The sequence below is a fragment of the Halichoerus grypus genome, chromosome 15, assembly GCF_964656455.1.
Source record: "Halichoerus grypus chromosome 15, mHalGry1.hap1.1, whole genome shotgun sequence".
In the NCBI taxonomy this organism is placed as follows: Eukaryota; Metazoa; Chordata; class Mammalia; order Carnivora; family Phocidae; genus Halichoerus; species Halichoerus grypus.
Window position 1 is genome coordinate 10,399,295 of NC_135726.1, and position 20,713 is coordinate 10,420,007.

Sequence of the window (20,713 nt, forward strand, 5' to 3'; positions counted from 1 at the left end):
ATCCACTTAGATGTTTCAACAAATTGTAGGTTTTCTCAGTATTGTTCCAAGATAGAATATTTTTCCAATTACTAATGGGAACTAGGGATACTGTAAAATACTGTTATAGAAGTATAAAACTAAATTTCATATGCCGGTTTAGCTTTCATCTGTCAGTTTGCAAACTTTATATCAATAATTGCAGGTCCCTAAAAGTCTCCAAAACTTCCAAAGCTGTAGTTTATTAGGCTGTTCGTTTGATATGATATACCTGCAGAATTTAAGTGTAATGATGAAATGACTGATATGATGTGTGATAAATGCCAAATTTAAATACATTTCTAATCTACAGATTTCTTAATTTATTAACAGCACGGCTTTTACCAACATTCTGTGTCCCACTAAAATTTCTATTAAGAGTTATCGCTACAAAATCAAATAATACTTTCCTCAAAATAAAACTTTACTGAATTTATAATAGCATCTGCAATAACAACAGATATTTTACCTTTCACCGAATAAATTTCTCAGAGCTTAAATTTAATTCCAATAACTGGTTGGAAAAAAACAGAACGTTTATTGAAATATATTGACAGATAATCTTGTATTTAAAGTATGTGATGGTCTTGATATAAAATGGCATTTCACTTGAGTTGTTTTTGTTGGTATTTTACAAATGGAGCTAACATATTAACAGCAATTGTTTTACTTTTATGTATACAAAAATGTTTGGGATCAAACGAAGCAAAATTAATTTAGGAGGACAGTCACTTGATCTAAATGAAAAGTTGAGTGCTTTCTGCAGATAAATGAGTATCCGTGACTTTGGGTTTGTCTTCCTGAAATAACAACCAATTTTGAAATAGATGCTAATGCTTCTTTAGTAAATCTGAGTCTTCTGGTTTTCCTGTGGTTGGTGAGATCTAAACACTGTATACACCTGACCTCAAATTTTACGATTTTTAAAAATTTAATAGGCAGTTTTGAGCTCATTGGGGTCTAAGGTTTGAAAAGAAAACAAAAAAGTATTAAAATAATAAATGAAATAGATTCACACACACAATAAATGACAAAACCTCTGTAGCAAGAGTTTCAGACTGTTATGTCTTTGCACACTTACTTCAGGTACCTAACTTATAACCATCTAGCCTGTAATTTCCCACGCTCCCCACTGCCCCCTGTCTGCCCGGCAGCTTTGTGCTTCCCCACAAGCTGCAGAGCAAACCACTGCACAGCCCTGGGTGGTACACTAAGTGACCAGCGGGAGCCTGGTATCCCACTTTCCTCCCATCACTGCCCAAGACCTGATGGGTTCACTGTCACTCGCTGCTCCTGTCACAGAGCACTTAATTTTATCAGCGAGTGCCCTGCTTGCTGTCCTTGGGAGGGAGGTGTTAATTACCTTGTGTTCGTAAAGTGCTTGGGAAAGGGAGAGGTTATAGCCAGTTACGGTGCAGATTCAACCATGTGTTTCAGTAAGCTCTCTGTTTTCCTGCACCTTTTGACTCAGATATTTCATTTGCAGGCTCTGGCAGAAGCTAAAAGGACACAGAGCAGCGCTGTCAAATCCAGCTTAGCTTATGTGAGTGTAAGTATCAAAATAATACCTTATTAAAATATGAAAAATCCAGGACAAATGCCAGACCAGACAGGATGAGACAATATGCTGGGCCAGCAGGGATAAACCGGGACACATGGCTACTCTAGTTAGGAGGATGAAACAATACGTAAGAAAATTCCATATTGAGCTGTAATATAAATTCATTGTCAATAAGTGATGGTGGCTATTATTTTGGCTTAACTAGAGGCTCAGATTTGGAGAATCATTTATTTCTCAAATCCAGATGTAATCTTTTTTTTTTCCAGTAAAGGGCCAAGTGATTAAAATATTTTATACCTTTCATTTATGTATTTTATTTATTCCACATAAGCATCAAGTATTTTCTTTGCAAAAGCACAAGGTTGTCTACAGAGATAAGTAAACAAAAAAATGGCTATCCTCAAGATGACGGTTTTTTGTTTTTTTAACATCTTGAGGGGTCTGATGTCTGGATCTAGATGAAATGAAAATTCTCTTCAGGAAAAATATGCCTATACATGTGTTTCCACAATAATTGCAAGATGTCTTTGATTCCAGACCCAGGCTGTGGATCTCTTTCTCTAGGATCTAAGTTTGTATGAGTGTATGAAGATGAAGAACACATTGTCTGCAAGGTGGAATGTGAAAATAAATGTTATTAGGGTTCCCCAAGAGAAACAGAACCAGTTATATAGAGACATATGTAAGAGGAGACTTATGATGGGAATTGGAGAAGTCCCACGATCTGCCCTCTGCAAGCTGAGAACTAGGACAGCTGGGGGTGTAGTTCAGTCTGAGTCTGAAGCCTGAGAACCAGGGGAGCCGATGCTGTGAGTCCCGGAGTTCAAAGGCCTGAGACCCAGCAACTCTGATGTCTGAGAGCAGGAGAACGTGGACGTCTCAGCTTAAGAAGAGAGAAAACTTGCCCTTCCCTCGCCTACTTGTTCCATTGCTGCCATCCATGGATTCCCTGCTGCCCACCCACATTGATGACGGTAGATCTCTTCACTCAGTCTAGCGAGTGCAGAAACACCCTCACAGACATAGCCAGAAACAATGTGTTACCAGCTATCTGGGCATCTCTTAGCCTAGGCAAGTTGACACATAGAATTAACCATCACAGTAAGTAGCACAAAAAACGAAGTAGCCAGAATGTTCTTTTGTTCTTTTGTCTTCATGGAGGATAGGCCGCTGTAAAAATTGAAGCCAGAGCCTTTGAGATCCACATAAGACGAACAAAGAACATTACCTTGGTCACTTGGGTAAAGTGGTATCTGTCGGTGTTCTCGGCTCTAGAGTTACTCTTTTTCCCCTTCCCATAATCTGTGTGTTACAAGCAGTTCACTAAGTCTAGCCCCCAGTCAGAGGGACCATGGTCAAGGTGTACCTCCTCGGGGAGGAGCATCAAAGATTTTGTAGAGTTAGGTTAAAACCACTCCAATAATTAATGAATGTTTTGTCGGTGGTCCTCGGAGGCCATGCATGCACTCTTGCTTCTCCTACAAGTTCTACCCACTGATTTTAGCATTCTTCCCTGGATTTTTGCCTGTGGTAGCTATTACTGTGGTGTTCTAATGATGGTTTTCCATTTCCTTCATTCTGTAACCGAAGTCCATCCACCCAGTGCGTAACAGGACCAGTCACTGAGATGTCAGAGTTGCAGGAACAAAAATTTATTGAGAGGCAGGCAAATGAGGAGATGGGAGGACATGCCTCAAACCCGCCTCCCCGAAGGGGGAGAAAACAAGTGTTTTAGAATCATAGGAGTTGAGATTACATACATATTGATGAAAAGGCCAGGAGAACTCATGTCTATTCATGAAGAAAGATGGAGCACGTGCAATGAGCAAACATGTATGTAGCATACATTCCATGTTCATATTGGGGCAGAGACGTAACATCAGAATGAGGCAAAATTCAGCCCCTCGTGTCAGGAGGTTATCTTAGACAAGGAGAAGGGGCCATGGGCATGCTCTGAGAGCCTGTATGAATTGGATGGGGTCTTGGTCTCCTTATCTTGGGCAAGGAATGCAGGCTTTGCTTGTTCCTAGGCTAGAACCATATGGGTTCACCTTGAATCCAGGCTCCTGCAGAGACAACTAGTGGGTTTGTTAGTGGGGTCAGGAAAGACACAATAGCTGATTAGGGAAGAGACAGTTCTCTGAAAAATAAGCTTTAAACTCTATGCTGGGTTCAACCTCACTAACTCTATGGAACATGGTTTCAGTTCCTTCTACATTTATTAACTGACATTCTGTGAGGTAGAATTGTCTTGTTTCTCTCATTTATGTATTCAGTCATTTATTAATATCAGTACAGACTCATGGATATTCATTTTATTATTAGGGTTATAGTCCAGTAACATCAATATTTATTTTACTGCTAAAGCCAAAGCCATTCTGGCTTTGGCGATTGTGGGCTCTTTCCACAGACTCCTGTTCCATGTGATAGGCCCCCATCATCTTCTTTTTTTTGTTTTTAATTCTTATTTTGTTTAAGCACAGGAAGATGTTTCAGGTTCACTGCAGGTATTTCCTGCCCCAGTTCAAAATCAGCCATTTCTCCAAAGAGCCGTGGGTCCTTTTCTTGGAGTGGTGTTTAGAAATGAAGATTTGGGTACTAGGTGTGTTCACTGCAGCTACTGGGGTGTCACCGATTCTAGGCCCCCAGAGCTAGGAAATAAATGTTTGCATACTAACTCATGTACACAATACTCCCTGTTTTTATTTCTGTATCTGTCTATAAACATGAGTTTATATTTATATCTACACTCTAATCCACATTCTAGCCCTCTCCCCTGCTTTTTTTGTAACTTCTTTCTGGGATAATGAGAAACCTGGCTCCCAGGATGTACAAATTATTTACTTGTTTGATCCTGGTCCACATATAAAGTAGCTAGCCCGTACTCCCGTGAGAAACAAAACTACCCACTAGAGTACAGGGTTTATGTGCAGATCTTTTGTCTTTAATCTTCAATATCCAGTCAGAACACTGTTTTCCTAAGTTGTGTAGGTCAGCTCATTTTCTGCCTACCACCTCCAGCAAGGATATGCCATACATTTGTAATGCAGGGTATTCGTTTTCTAGTGCTGTGTTAATTTACCACAGCCTCGTGGCTGCAAAGAATCTCTGTTTGTTAGCTCACAGCTGGATAGGTCAGTAGGGCTAGGTGGGCTCTACTGGGCTCTTTGCTTAAGGTCACACAAAGCAGACATGAAGATGTCAGTTGTGCTGGGCTTGTGTCTGGAAGTTCTATGGGAGAGCCTGCTTCCAGGCTCACTTAGGTTGTTGGCAGATGCCACCTCCTTGCAATTGTAAGAGTGAGGTCTTCATTGCCTTGCTGGCTGTCAATCATTCTCAGCTTCTAGAAGTTACTCTCCAGTCCCCCTCAAACTTCAAAGCCAGCGTTGACCCCTTTGCTTCAAAGTCAGCAGTGAATCCTGCTTAGAATCCAACTCCTGTTACCAGCTGGAGAAAACTCTCTGCTTTCAAACTGCTCATGTTGTTAGATCCATCTGGAAAATCTCTTTTGATTAACTGAAAGCCAATTGATTGATAATTTTAATTATATCTGAAAAATCCCATTTGACATGTAACATAACGTCGTCATGGGTGTGAGATCTTATCACCTTCACCGTCCCAGGGGTAGCAGAGGAAATCCAGGGACCGTTTGAGAAATCTGCTTACTATGTGTAGTTAGATTGACTTGACATCATCTGTATTCCACCCTGGGATCCCCTGGTATGCAGGTTGAATGTTTAAAGTTTGGTAGGTGTTTGCTATGTCTGTTTCCTTGACTGTGGTAATGGTGTCATAGATGTTTGCAGATAAGTCCAAACTTATCAAATTGTACACAATAAATATGTGCAGTTCTTTGTAGATCGATTATATATCAGTAAAGCTGTGTAGAAATAGAATAAATGTTTGCATATGGTTAAGTTCATTCTTGGTGGTGTGGAATGCATGGTTGTGTATCTTACCATCAAAGTGGCATACAGTATCGTTTTGTCACCCTAAAATGCCCTTGTGTAGGCACTTTGTAGGCAGCCCAGCTCTTGACAACCTACCTTTGGCAGCCACAGATCTGAATCTGTTTATCTGTCCTAGAGTTTGTGTTTTCTAGAATGTCACATGAATGATGTCATATAGTATGTAGCCTTTTGGATTTGATTTCTTTCACTTGGCAAAACACATTTAAGATTCAACTACTTTGTTGCATGAAATAAGAACCCCTTCCTTTTGTATAGCTCCACAGTAGCCAATGTATGGATGTACCAAGCCTACACTTTAGCGTTAAAGTAACGTTATAATGTTGGCTGACATGGCAGATTCACTTTATCATATTGTCTGTGGCAACAAAGGAACTCAACTTTGTCTTGTGATGTAAGTAAACTTTCATGAATAGCTTTTTGTTAGTAAGAAGGGACACACATTCACAGATGTGTGTGTATATGTGTGTGTAACTGACTTCTGTGTCAGTTTGGCTTCTATATCAAATTGATGTCTCTAAAATGAGACATGAGCCATACGGACATTTCAGCTGGACTTGAAGGGAGTTTCTCTAGCCTGGCAAATGAGAAAGTCATTTTTGAATCCTACCTACATAAAGCCTTCTGTAACCAGCCTCGTTTCCTTCCTACGTGTTAGTAGTGATTTTTTTTTTTTTTTTTTAATAATAGAGGCACAGTCGGGGCGCCTGGGTGGCTCAGTCGTTAAGCGTCTGCCTTCGGCTCAGGTCGTGGTCCCAGGGTCCTGGGATCGAGCCCCGCATCAGGCTCCCTGCTCCGCGGGAAGCCTGCTTCTCCCTCTCCCATTCCCCCTGCTTGTATTCCCTCTCTCGCTGTGTCTCTCTCTGTCAAATAAATAAATAAAATCTTTAAAAAAAAAAAATAATAATAGAGGCACAGTCAAACTTCCAGTATTTCCTTAATGACTATACAACATAGAAAGGATATTCTGTAATTTCTGGGTGGTGCTGCCAAAGAATATCACTAAGTTAAAAATTAATTGGGAAGTCCTCTAAAAGAAGAAAAGAATTTAAAAAGCCCTTAAATGATCATATTTTTCTGCAGGTTTAAAATTGCAATTTATATCCTTTAATTCTACTAATTTAAGGGACATATTGTAAAAGGTGGACTATTTTCCATGAAAAACATTGGAAAAGGAGAAAATTTGGACTTTTTGAAAATGCATAATTTATATGCAATTTATTTAAATAAAATTGCTCTTTGTTCCAAACCCTATGTTTGCATAAAAGTGAATGACTAAAATAATGCTTTTTTTTTATTATGTTATGTTAGTCACCATACAATACATCATTAGTTTTTGATGTAGTGATCCACGATTCATTGTTTTCGTATAACACTCAGTGCTCCATGCACTACATGCCCTCCTTAATACCCATCACTGGACTAACCCCTCTCCCACCCCCCTCCCATCTAAAACCCTCAGTTTTTCAGAGTCCATAGTCTCTCATGGCTCGTCTCTCCCTCCGATTCCCACCCCCCTTCATTTTTCCCTTCCTTCTCCTAATGTCCTCCATGCTATTCCTTATGTTCCCCAAATAAGTGAAGCCATATGATAATTGACTTTCTCTGCTTGACTTATTTCACTTAGCATAATCTCCTCCAGCCCCATCCATGTTGATGTAAAAGTTGGGTATTCATCCTTTCTGATGGCTGAGTAATATTCCATTGTATATATGGACCACATCTTCCTTATCCATTCATCTGTTATAGGGCATCTTGGCTCTTTCCACAGTTTGGCTATTGCGGACATTGCTGCTATGAATATTGGGGTGCATATGGCCCTTCTTCTCACAACATCTGTGTCTTTGGGGTAAATACCCAGTAGTGCAATTGCTGGGTCATAGGGTAGCTCTATTTTTAATTTTTTGAGGCACCTCCACAGTGTTTTCCAAAGTGGCTTTACCAACTTGCATTCCCACCAACAGTGTAAGAGGGTTCCCCTTTCTCCACAACCTCTCCAACATTTGTTGTTTCTTGCCTTGTCCATTTTTGCCATTCTAACTGGTGTAAGGTGGTATCTCAATGTGGTTTTGATTTGAATTTTCCTGACAACTCAAAATCCATGAAAATAGAATCAGAGAAATAAGTGACACCATGAAACGTTCCAATGTCAGAATTATTTGGATCCCTGAGGGGGTGGAGAGAGAGGACTAGAAGATATATTTGAGCATATCGTAGCTGAGAACCTCCCTAATCTGGGGAATGAAACAAACATTCGTGTCCTAGAGGCAGAGAGGACCCCTCCCAAGATTAAGGAAAACAGGCCAACGCCCGGCATGTAGTAGTAAAACTTGCAAATCTTAGAACCAAGGAAACCATCTTAAGGGCAGTTAGGGGGAAGAGATTCCTTATATACAGAGGGAGGAACATCAGAATAACGTCAGACCTATCCACAGAGACCTGGCAAGCCAGAAAGGGCTGGCAAGACATACTCAGGGTACTAAACGAGAAGAACATGCAGCCAAGAATACTTTATCTGGCAAGGCTGTCATTTAGAATGGATGGAGAGATGCAGAGCTTCCAAACTGGCAGAAACTGAAAGAATATGTGACCACTAAGCCGGCCCTGCAAGAAATATTAAGGGGGGTTCTATAAAAGGAGAAAGACCCCAAGAGTGTTATAGAACAGAAATGTACAGAGACAATCTATAAAAACAAGGTCTTCACAAGGAACATGATGACAATAAATTCATATCTTTCAATAATCACTCTCAACGTGAATGGCCTAAATGCTCCCATAAAACAGCGCCGGGTAGCAGATTAGATAAAAAGACAGGACCCATCCATATGCCGTCTACAAGAGACTCATTTTGAACCTAAAGATACATCCAGACTGAAAGTGAAGGGATGGAGATCCATCTTCCATGCCAACGGACCTCAAAAGAAAGCTGGGGTAACAATTCTTATATCGGACAAATTCGATTTTAAACTAAAGACTGTGGTTAGAGACACAGAAGGACACTATGTCATTCTTAAAGGGTCTATCCAACAAGAAGATCTAACAGTTGTAAATATCTACACCCCCGACATGGGAGCAGCCATCTACATAAGCCAACTGTTAACCAAAATAAAGAGTCATATTGATAACAATACGTTAATTGTAGGAGACCTCAATACTCCACTCTCAGCAATAGACAGATCATCTAGGCAGAAAATCAACAAAGAAATAAGAGCTTTGAATGATACACTGGACCAGATGGGCCTCAGAGATCTATACAGAACATTCCACCCTAAAACAACAGAATACTCATTCTTTTCGAGCGCTCATGGAACTTTCTCCAGAATAGACCACATACTGGGTCACAAATCAGGTCTCAACCGATACCAAAAGATTGAGATTATTCCCTGCATATTCTCAGACCATAATGCTTTAAAACTGGAACTCAATCACAAGAAAAAATTTGGCAGAAATTCAAACACTTGGAAGCTAAAGACCACTCTGCTCAAGAATGTTTGGGTCAACCAGGAAATCAAAGAACTTAAACAATTCATGGAAACCAATGAGAATGAAAACACGTCGGTCCAAAACCTATGGGATACTGTAAAATAATGCATCTTATGGAAGTATTTCACTCAGATATACTGCTGGGCCAAACATGCCATTTAAATATGATTTTTTTCAGAGATACTCATGTAGTTTTAAAATATATGTAGGAAAAAGAAAAAAAAATAAAACAGCATAATAGATATTACCTTAATGGAACTGTCTTATGGATTTGAACGTAGTGTGTTTCATTGTGATGATTTTAAAATACTTGCATTATGTGTGTGTTGAAAACCAATATTAAAAAAATAACTTTATAGAACAGAATGTAAATATGAATCTTGAAGAAATAGTCATGATTGAGGGCAAAATAATTTTCAGAAAATATTTCCTTTTCTAAGAAGCTTATTATTATAATCATACTACAGATGTTAGAAAATAAGGCACAAAACACATTTAGTTGAAGTCATTTTGTGATGCATTAAGTTAATAGAAAGGTTTGCATCAGCTTTTTCTGTTCCTAGTTAAGTTCAGTTTTTACTGGAATTCACTTTTTTGGGGGGGCAAGAAAGACTGGGTTATCCCCCCACTATATACACACACAGCACAAAAACACACATGTATAGAAGTTAATGCTTCATATAGCCAATGAGTCACAAACTGTACCATACCGTTACTAAAAGTCCCTACTTTCAGCTGAAATGTGGAAAGATTCACCTTTTTTTTTTACGTATAGAAGCAAAAATATTCCAGTAATTGCTACACACTGGGTATACTTGGAGTGGAACTATATTTCCTTCTCAATCATATACTTTATTGAAGAATGCAGCATTCACTTTAAACCTTGCTCTTTTTTTTTTTAAGTTTGTTTTTAATTTTTTTTTTTTTTTTTTTAGATTTTATTTATTTATTTGACACAGAGAGCACAAGTAGACAGAGTGGCAGGCAGAGGGAGAGGGAGAAGCAGGCCCCCCACTGAGCAGGGAGCCCGATGCGGGACTCGATCCCAGGACCCCGGGATCATGACCTGAGCTGAAGGCAGACACTTAACCAACTGAGCCACCCAGGTGCCCAAACCTTGCTCTTTTTGGAGAGAAGTAAAAAACAAAACAAAAACCAGCAAAAATACAACCAACCCAAATCCCTGCAATTTAAAATGGAAGCCATAGAACTCCCTTTCCTATCTCCAGAAGACTTTTCTAGTTCTTCCTGGTAGGCCACCCAAATAGAAATATCAGTGATATTCAGTTGTTTCATCTTTAAAATAAAATAATTTACTTCTTAGACTAGATTTCTTCCACCCTGCTTATATGTAGGCAATTTCTTTTACAAAGTGATTGCTGGGAAGAAGGGTAACAGACAGGGGACTGTAAAACAAGGAAGGAGGGTGGACCAGTAAAAAGTCTCTTTCTGAGCTGACCAGTTTATGGAGAGCCCGTTAGATTATGATTTTAATAACCAAAGGAGAAAATTACATGGACAGAAGCAGAACGGGGAAAAGTACAGGGACAGGCTACAACAAAATTCATTGAAGCAATAAAGGAGAAAAAAGTTAAGCAAAATGGTATTTAGACATGCTGGATAAATGAAATGGGGCCACTTCTGATAATTAAGACTAACATCTCTAACATTTAGGTCCTTTTTATCCCTTTTTCTTTTTTGCAGTCACATCTCTTCTGTTTTTGAGTCTCAACTCACCCAGTGCCTCAGATGAAAAGAAATAGGTAATGCAAATATTTTAGGTATTTTACATTTTGGGGTCAGTGTAGGTTTTATATGTTTTTGTTTCCATTTGTATTAAAGAGTTATAATTAAAACATGTGGAAATATAAATTTTGAAACAAAATTAACAGCACTAAGCCGCAATATTATCAGGTGGCTTCAAAATCTCCCATTTGAGTTCAAGCTGTATCACCTGAATGAAAAATTTAGAAGCTTAAGTCATTTATGGTGGTATAATGTAAATTACAAGAAGAGAAATTATAGTCCACAGCCTTTGCTGGGTGTTGGACCTTAACAGCATGCATAATTCATAGAAAAGTACTGTAAAAGAATATGGAGTAACCTTCAAAAATAAATCAAGGAAAACCAGTTACTAATCTACAGAGTAGTTTACCTGGAGGAAGGTAATGTGAAGGAAAACAGTCCATCACTTCACATAGCTTAATGCCATCCCTGATGAAAGTTACCCAGGGCTACATATTACACATGCAATAGAAAATATTTACGCCCAAATATCTGCCACTCGGAAAGAAATCAGCCAAACAACGATAAATGAATTTAGCAAAGCAGGTATTAAATTAAGCAGATAAATTTCACTTTGATTGTGAAGTTCAGCCAGAGGGAAAAGAGTTGGGAGAAGGAGCCATAGCTGGGAGCATCCAAGTTTGTTGTAAGGGGACACACACATAATCAGTATTAGGACTGAAATTACCCCCACTATGCATTTCATCAATGAGCGGCTAAAAGGCAGTCTAATTTTCTTGATAAACAGTAAATCTCCTGATGGTAACGGAAAGCAATGCTCAAAAAACTCACCTGTCTATGGAAGACTTTGGTTTAGATATATTGCCAATTTCATGTTAAGTTCTGATGAAGTTTATAGACTTTGTGAACATGTTTACTTCATTACTTATAAAGTGTAGTCTAATACCCTCTACCTTACACTTACCTAATACCTAATACCCTACACTTTACATAAATTTTCTTGATTTTTGCAAATATAAAATGGCTGCTAATGTAAGCTTTCAAATTTTGAATCCTCTTATTTACAAATGAGTTTCTATCAAAGTTGATAAATAAGGCAGATTCCAGAAGATAGGATGATTTGAGGATCAGATATGAAGTTTAGACTATATCCCAAAGAAATTATCTCCTATAAGATACTGTTAAGCACAACACTTGGCTTGGCTTTGATTTGTATGAGAACACACTCGTGGCCTGCTTTTGTTTACCTTTGACACCTGGACAAAAGGAAGGACTGGGTAGAGGCAATTCATAGCTATGCCCATCAGAATTCTCTTTGGCCATAAGGGAGAAAGTTAATTGGCGAGCACATGTACTTATCTGCTATTACATTCTCTATTGCTTCCTACATATTTAGGATTCCACAATCAGCGGAGTGATTAGGGGAAGGGCGGGCTCTGTATTCCCTGATCTGTTCCTCACCTAAGCTACCATGGACTTGTGTTGTAATAACCTGTTTTAGTTTACAACAAAGCAGACTTCAAATTCAAGTGTTTACTTGGGAGGTAATTGCAAGAAACAATTGGTAGGGGTTTGAGAAGTGAGACAGGGAAAGGAAGGAAGTCAATAAAGGTTGTGTTTATGGAGAGATTTGCCAAGCTCCAGGCTATGGAGGCTGAATCATGGTAAACACCGAGAATCCTCGTCAGACCTCAGAATTACCCAACCGAGGGACAATGAAGATGGGAACTTTATCTGCCAACTTCATTCCTCCCTTGCTTTTCCAGCACTTCTATTTGGTCCTTCATGCAGGGGCTGAGAGCAATAGGACACCCTCAGCATGTACCGCAGTATCAAGTGCCATGGGTTGATGAGCTAGGCACAGACTAAATTTACGATAGGTGCCTCTTTCTGTGTTGGAGGTTTCCTTGATAATTATTTATACATCCTTTCCAGGTTGAGTTGAACAACGAAGTTGTAGGGGAGGGCAATCCAGGCAAATCTGTCCAGTAATACAGTACATTGAAATGGACAGTGTTTGTCCCAAGGGTAGGGTTTGGGGACAAAGGTTGGATTTTAAGAATAATTTCGTTCATTGATCCTCAAGGCTGGATTTATCTCCAACTTATCTAAACTTCCACGAATTTGCAGCGATTTGAATTCCATGGGGAAAAGTAGACTGCAGTAAAAGGCTTCATGGATTTCAAGAGGACGCTCATTGTAGAAATTAGAGGTGGCGATATCTGCAAAGCGATTTGTTCATTTTAATTGCATTGATTCCACTCTTGTCAAGGGGGTAGACTTCCGGAAAATAAACCTCTTGAAATGAATTTAAGGGAGTGTGGATGAAGATGGTTTCATGCACTTTATGAGGCAGGCTCTCTCTGGATACCCATCAATTAGAGGTGAAGACAATAAAAGGAAAAATTTGCCCCATCTGGTTCTACATAAAACTCCCCAAGAGCTTTGACAAAAAGTCTTCTCTGTGAAGAGAGGCCAGATCTCTGGGGAGGCATTTGTTTTTCAGGCTTGTTGAAATGCTTTTCTTTTTCAGGGATGTTATTTCAGTAGAGCCAGATGAGATGCGCTTGCTATTTTTACAAGTTTTTAAAGGCTTAAGCAGGGCAAATATGTCTCTTCAAGCTGCCTTGTGCAATAAGCCTGATGCTAAGGCAGCTTTATGTCCCATAAAGAGTAACATTAGCCTCATGGAGCTACCGGTGATTTTTGATAATCTTGAAGATGATTCCTTAGTATCAGATTAGTGTAGGAAAGGCTTGTATTATTTCCCAATGTTTAAAAGCTACCAATGTAAAATAAATTATGTTTTGACCAAAATGCTTTTGCTCTGTTTGGCCAAGTTGAGCCAAGACAATCTATATTTTTACTGGGTACAGGAATTTAGGCTTTGGAGGAGAAATTTTTTTTTTTTTAATTCGATATATGGCTATCTCTCACATTTCTGTATCTGACTCTGACCATTAATGTTATCATTGGGGTTTTGTGTCTCCTTTACATGATACTCCCCACCTGCAAGAGCTGCTACCATTTAAAACAAAGTATACTAAAGATGGGGTTTATTTCTTCATTCAAAATTCACATTTCTAGTAGCAGTGTTTTACTTGACTCACAAACTTGTATTCTTAGATTTTAAAAGTGTTTCTTTGTCCTAGAGTATTGAGTAAAATCTCTACATCTTACTTATTTATTCTAAGATCAAAATCCTTGTATGATTCCTGTTTTCCAGTCATACATCTAGTTGCTTCCCAGTTAACAACGAGAGCCCTATTTCTGGCTTTCTTGCTGTCCTAGCTTCTCCCATCTTCAGTCTGTCCTACTTGTAGAAGCAAGATTTATCAACAAATTAAGTTTTGATTATATAAAGCACTTTTTTTGGGGGGGTAATTTTGAAATGGCTTCCAGTTATTTCTTGAAGTTAAGGTCCCTGAATGCGGTTCTCCATAAACTGTTCACAGCCCACTTCCTTCATTGTCCTAAGTTTTCTCCTGTCTTCTGTGTCATTCTCTTCTATTCACATAACAAATCAAGACACGTACTTGTGCCTCTATCTTTGGGCACGTTGGAGATAGTATTTGCAAATCGATATCCCTGTATTTGCCACCTCTGCCACACACAAGCATGCACACACACACACTTTCTATTTTCTTCTGAAAGCTGCTCAAGATTTGACCCTGGGCAGCACCAAGTCTCAGAGTCCCTGGATTATAATGTCACTAATTTATTGTGCAGTTTGGGAGAGCCCTGACCTCTGTGAGCCTCACTCTCATTGCCAAGAGGATGAAGGAGATGAAAGAGGTATTTTCTAAGGTAGATTCAATATTGAATCTTTTAAAATTTACAATACAATAGGAAATCTTTTTTGATTAACTATACCTGGCTATTATCACTAGTCACACCATTTCAGAGATTGTTTAGCACCTAGCTGTTTCTGTGCAGTTAATGTATGTCTTTGTCAGTTACCGCCACTAATAAATTATGAGCTTGGAGTTTGCCTAGTACAGTCATTCAGGAAATGTGCAAATCATTAGCACACGTAAGAGCTCTCCCACACAATTTGGTTGTGTTTCTAATAGAGTTCTATGTGCTGAGAAATACAAGTATCAATGATTGTTTTTTTCAGTAATGCTGATTGGGAAAGTATGAACTTGCATTTTTTAAATGTGCTGTTTTTTTTTCTTTTTTTTGAGCCTTGTAACAACAAATACCAAATTTAAATTTCAACATTACCTCTGAATTGGAGCTCTTTGCCAACTTCCCTTAAGTTTATGCCCCCCAATGAGCTAAATGACAACACGTTGGGAGCTAAGAGCTTCATTTCTCTGCCATATTTTGCTTTTAAAAACTCCACGTCATATAGCAGTGCCCAATGTGATCATTACATAAAACTGTAATTAAGGTGACATCGGCAGTTTGGGTAATTAGAGTCTTGCTGTAACTGTAAGAGTAAAAATAACATTCCCCAGCGCTGAGATGGGGCAGCTGTGGGCTCCTGCTGATAATGTACCTTGGCAATTTAACATGACTGATTGTGAGAGCACTTCTTTACAGGGGATTGTGTTAATCTCCCAAAGTTCTTCTATCTCTGTAGTTTCTAGAAGCCATATATTTTTGTTTATCCAAGTGCTGCTATTTCTCCCTTGCTTTGTAACCGTCCCCCTCTCCAGTTTCCTGGTCTCAGTGGAGTCTGCTGGGACTCATTCTTGTAGCTGTCTTGATAGGCTGCCAATTCTGACTTTCTGAATGAGAAAAGACTTAGGAACAGGCAGACAGCAGCATACAGGGTGGATGCTGGGTGGGGCCTGAGAGCATCTTGTCAACCCTTCCCTTCTCAGTGGAGTATTCTGAGTGTTAGAGTTTTTAAGTGTGTTATCCAAAGTCGTTGAATGACAAGGTTTGTGATGTCCCCAAATCTGGCCACATATCAAAGTCATCAGAAAAGAGCTTTTCTTCCATTATTTTGAACCTGTCTAAGGACTGTTCTCTTTAGCTCTAGGCCCTCTTCCTCATTTCTACATGCATAGTCCCTACTCATTCTTCAAGATCATACTCATTCTGAACAGCCTTGAGAAAGACCCGTCTTGGCAAATGGTATTTCCATTATCCCAGGAGGCCAAGCAGAAACATGGTGGTCCTCTTGATTTCTATCCTTGATTCCTTCCTCATTCCCTGAATCTTTCACCTTTGATCTCTTGAGTAACCCTCTCTTCCACTCTTATTACCACTGCCATGGATGAAACAACTTAAACATTTCTCTCTCTTGGCCTGACTCTTGCCTTGTCCTTTCTAGCCCATTCTCCAGGCTCATACAAGGTCATTCTAACACACCTATCTGAACTCATGTCCCTCCCCTGGCCTATACTGCATTTTTGCTCCACTTTACTTTGAGGATAGAATTTTATTCTATTTCAGGACATGCAGGATTTTCTATGATGGAGCCCTTATCTACTTTTCCAGTCTGACCTCTCAGCATTCCACATCCTTACTGCTGAGTTCTCAGTAATATTAAACCATTTACACTTCAGAGTTAGCACTTGAACAATCCTGAGTGTAAGTGCCTTAATGTAGGCATCTTAAGGCACCTTACTTTCTTCACCTTGGTCCTGGCCCCACATGATTGTAGTCAAACCTCTGTTCACAATGATTGACTGCTAGTCCAGGCACACAGCCAAGCATAACTATAAGATATCATTTGGACTTGATGAAAGTATGGAAGAGAAAAGTCTTAAAGTAAAAGTAAGGATCTGAAGAAATAAACATGCAGTTAATATCATTGCGTGAAAGAGAATGGATTATGTATTTGGTGGCAGAAAAATATGCTACAATGTCCATAGAAAGCAGCTCTTTGGGAGTTAGGGAAAGGGGGGAATAACAATGGTTGGAATCACTGTGTAACACACTCTTATGAAATGGTGGATCAGAATAAAGATGAGAACATGGCCTTTCACAAAACAGCACCAACTAAGGCAGAGGAAGGTGAACATAACATGGGGTAGGGACAGAGAGGTCATGCAGATGTATGATACATATATGCACACAGGAAGTCAGCAGCATCTTTGGGAAGAATATACTGCACCATTTTTTAGTCTTTTTTTTTTTAAGATTATTTATTTATTTATTTTGAGAGAGAGAGCGAGAATGAGTGGGGCAGGGAGGAGCAGAGGGAGAGGGAGAAGCAAGCTCCCCACTTAGCAGGGAGCCTGACACAGGGCTTGATCCCAGGGCCCCGGGATCATGACCTGAGCCCAAAGCAGACGCTTCACCGACTAAGCCACCAGGTGTCCCATTTTTGAGTCTTATATAACTGAGATTTAGTTATTTCTGCTAAATTACCTGTTTGATAATAACACAATCATTTTCTTAGATTTGCTCCTTGGAGTCCACTTATTTTTCTTGTTCTTCTTACCCCTCTATGTTCGGTCAACTGCTGGTGTTATATAGAATCATTGTCCTCAAAGCTCACCCATCTGTACTCTCTAGTGGGCTTTCAGTTATTTATTCCAAGCATCTTTTTTCATTTTAGTGGGAAATGGTATTTAGATTTAAAAGTCTGGAGGCTGAGGACTCCCCACTTCTGAGCTGGGTAATTATTTCCAGTCCTTTTCGATGGAGGTAGCTAGGAATGTTTTTGTTTTTAATTTTCCAGAGAAAATGTATTATATGCTCATACTGGTATTTCTGATTCAAATTTAGAATTATATGTGTGTATATATATATATATATATGTATATATATATATTTATTTATTATGTTCAGTTAGCCAACATATAGTACATCATTAGTTTTTGATATAGTGTTCAATGAATCATTAGTTGCATATAACACCCAGTGCTCATCACAACACGTGCCCTCCTTAATACCCATCGAGTTTTCATTCTTGGATTTAATATTTATATATCTTTTACAATGAAATCTTGATTAAAATAATTCCTCATTTCCTTTATTCTACTTTGTGTGTGTGTGTCTATACCTGTTTGTGTGTATATATTACAGTTTCAGACGAAGAGTATCAATATTATTGTAAGCAGTATTACTCAACACAGTTTAAGATTTCTCTGTTTTGAGGATGTCTCCCACTAGTCAGATTGCTTTGTTTTAAATTCATTTGAATTAAATACTTCCTGGGTTGTTAAGCAATTGCAGTAGTAGTTAGGTTTATCTGTTTCACTTTGCTTTTGACTTTTATGAATTAAATTACTTGGAAACAGTTTGATCCTGTTCAGTTTTTCTATTAAGCTTTATTCCGTGAAACCAAAGCAACATTTAGTATAGAGGTAATTTTGCCTCACTATTGATGTCAGGCCCCAAAATTAAACCTTGGTGCAAATGAGTTATATATTTGCAAATGACATACATTGCTAGATTCTCCTCTATATGGGTGTTGTACCATTTTTCCTTCCTAGCAACAATGTATGGAAAGTGTCTGCTTTTTTTCAATATTGTCAACCAAGTAAATGGTCCACCTGTTTGCAATAAAATAGGTGATGAATATGTTGGTTTACAAACTGGCCCCGGTACATGGAGGGCAAGGAGAGACCTTCAGATTGGCAGGTGACATACAGGTTTTAATAAGCAAGGGAATCAATCTACTTACAAGGCTTTTCTTGGGCAGCTGCAAGAAGAGCAGATCTCCACATTTGCCTTTTGGAATCTTAAAAGTTTATATAGAGACCTTAACTGGTTCAGTCAGGTATGCCATCCACAGATGTTCTCAACAACATCTTCCTCTCTCAAGACTGTCTCCTTGGAACAGTTTCCACTGTGGGACCAGTGGGTGAAATATACATTCCAAGGATAGTGGAAGGTATCAAGGACCCTCCAGTTGCCTGGGTCCAGCTCTTGGGTCAACTAGTGGCTATGTCCTCTTGAATACTTCCTCCAACAAAATGATATCTCCGAGTATTTCTAATCTTTATTTCTCTTGTAGGAAATAAGTAAGGTTGAGTATCTTTATTTTTAAATGAAGAGCAATTTACATTCATTTTTCTGTGAACTCCCTGTGCATGGCTCTTGCCCATTTTTGTCTTTGGGTGTTCTCCATTTTTAGGTGCTCTTTATATAGTAAGGATATAAATTGCAAATATTGTCCTAGTTTATAATTTGTCTTTTTATTTGCTCTGGTATTTTCACCACATAATTTTTTTTTACATGGTCAGATTTACTGATCATATATTGTTTCTAGATTTTGAGTCATAGTTTAGAAAAGCTTTCCCTAATACTAGTTTATAGAAATTTATCCATGCTTTCTTCTAATATCTCATTTTAACTTTTCCGACACTACTAAGCAATTATCTAAATACCATTTTTAAAAAGTAAATCATTTTTTCTCCACTGCTTTGACATGAAGGCTTATGATATACTCAGTTTCCATATTGGTTATCAACTTTTGCGATATGCTTTTTAAAAAGATTTATTTATTTATTTGAGAGAGAGAGAAAGAGAGAGCAAGCATGGATGGAGGGGCAGAGGGAAAGGGAGAGAGAGAATCCCAAGCAGACTCCACACTGGGCACAGAGCCCACAATGGGGCTCTGTCTCATGACCCTAAGCCAAAACCAAAAGTCGGATGCTCAATCAACTCTGCCACCCAGGCACCCCTATCCTATTTTTTTTTCTTTTGCAACATAAAAGTGGAACTAAACACTTTTAAAAGTAGCATTAAAACCATTCTAGTAATCCATAAGCATTAATCTAGTGATAATTAATTTACTTTAACCAAGAATTGGTTATATTGATAAAGTCTGATTTCTTAGTTCATGCAATATGACTAAAGAACTTCAGGAAGATTAAAGTGATAATCAGGTGAATAAATAATATTCAAATCCTCTGTTTTGAAATGATGTTTATCACTACCATGGTTATGAAACAATGTGGTATTATTAAATATGGCTTTGGGGAAATCTGGTTCTTCAAATAGCACAGATAAATTAGATTTTTATAATTCTAATTTATGTATAATTTATGAATGTAAGACAAGCAAGCAAGCAAACAAATGTATCTTCAGCCTGAAATAAAATTTTTAAAGGTTCTAAAATATAAACTGTGCTTTTTTGAAATTTAGCTTGCCATTAAAAATCTTTCTTTTTTGGGGGGGAAACTCATTATTGGATGCACTTTGCTAATCTTTGCTAGATAACTTAAAGCTGCAGACTTGTGTAAGATACCGCATTTGGAAAGAACATTCTCAGATCTCTTGCTCCTTGGCTGCCAGTCCCTGTAGGGTTATAATCTGCTTTCCTTGTGATTGCAGTTTTAGTTTTCTTTTGACCCTCCTTAGGTAATATAATCACTAAAGGTAAGAGTTCTGTATTTGCATATTAAAACCCAAAATGAGATTATGTTTTCACATGTCAACTTGTATTTTTAAAAAGTACCCAGTTTTGGTGCTTGTGTGTTTAAGTCTGGGAAAACAGGCATTTTTAATTTGATTGGGAGCAAAAATGTCTAGAACATTCCTAGGGGAACATTTGCTTATTTGTGGAATGACTTTTATTTACCACTGCTATTTGTCTAACCTCACCCACCTTTATAGTTTTGGATCAAGTGCCATCTCCTCCAGGAAACTTTCTCTGACCACAACTAACTCCACATCCAAAGCATTCTTATTTATCTCCATCAGAGCAATCACCTTGCTCTCTAGAAATGCTCTCTTTTTGTGTGTTTGGCCCCAATTTGGCTGTGCATTCCTTGAAGGCACAGATGATGCTTTAAGTATGATTTTGTTTCTCATGCTCCATTCACAGTGCCTTGCACAGAGGAGACACACAAGTTGTTTTCTCCTTGCTTTGTTTTTTTGTTTTTGTTTTGGCACATGATGAAGTATCAAAACAGCAGGTCGTTGACAGGTAGTCATTTCATTACTATGGTAAGTCATTTGGCACCTACTACAGTATAGCATTTTTAATAAATAATTATTTCATTTCTATGTTCTTGTTTGCCTT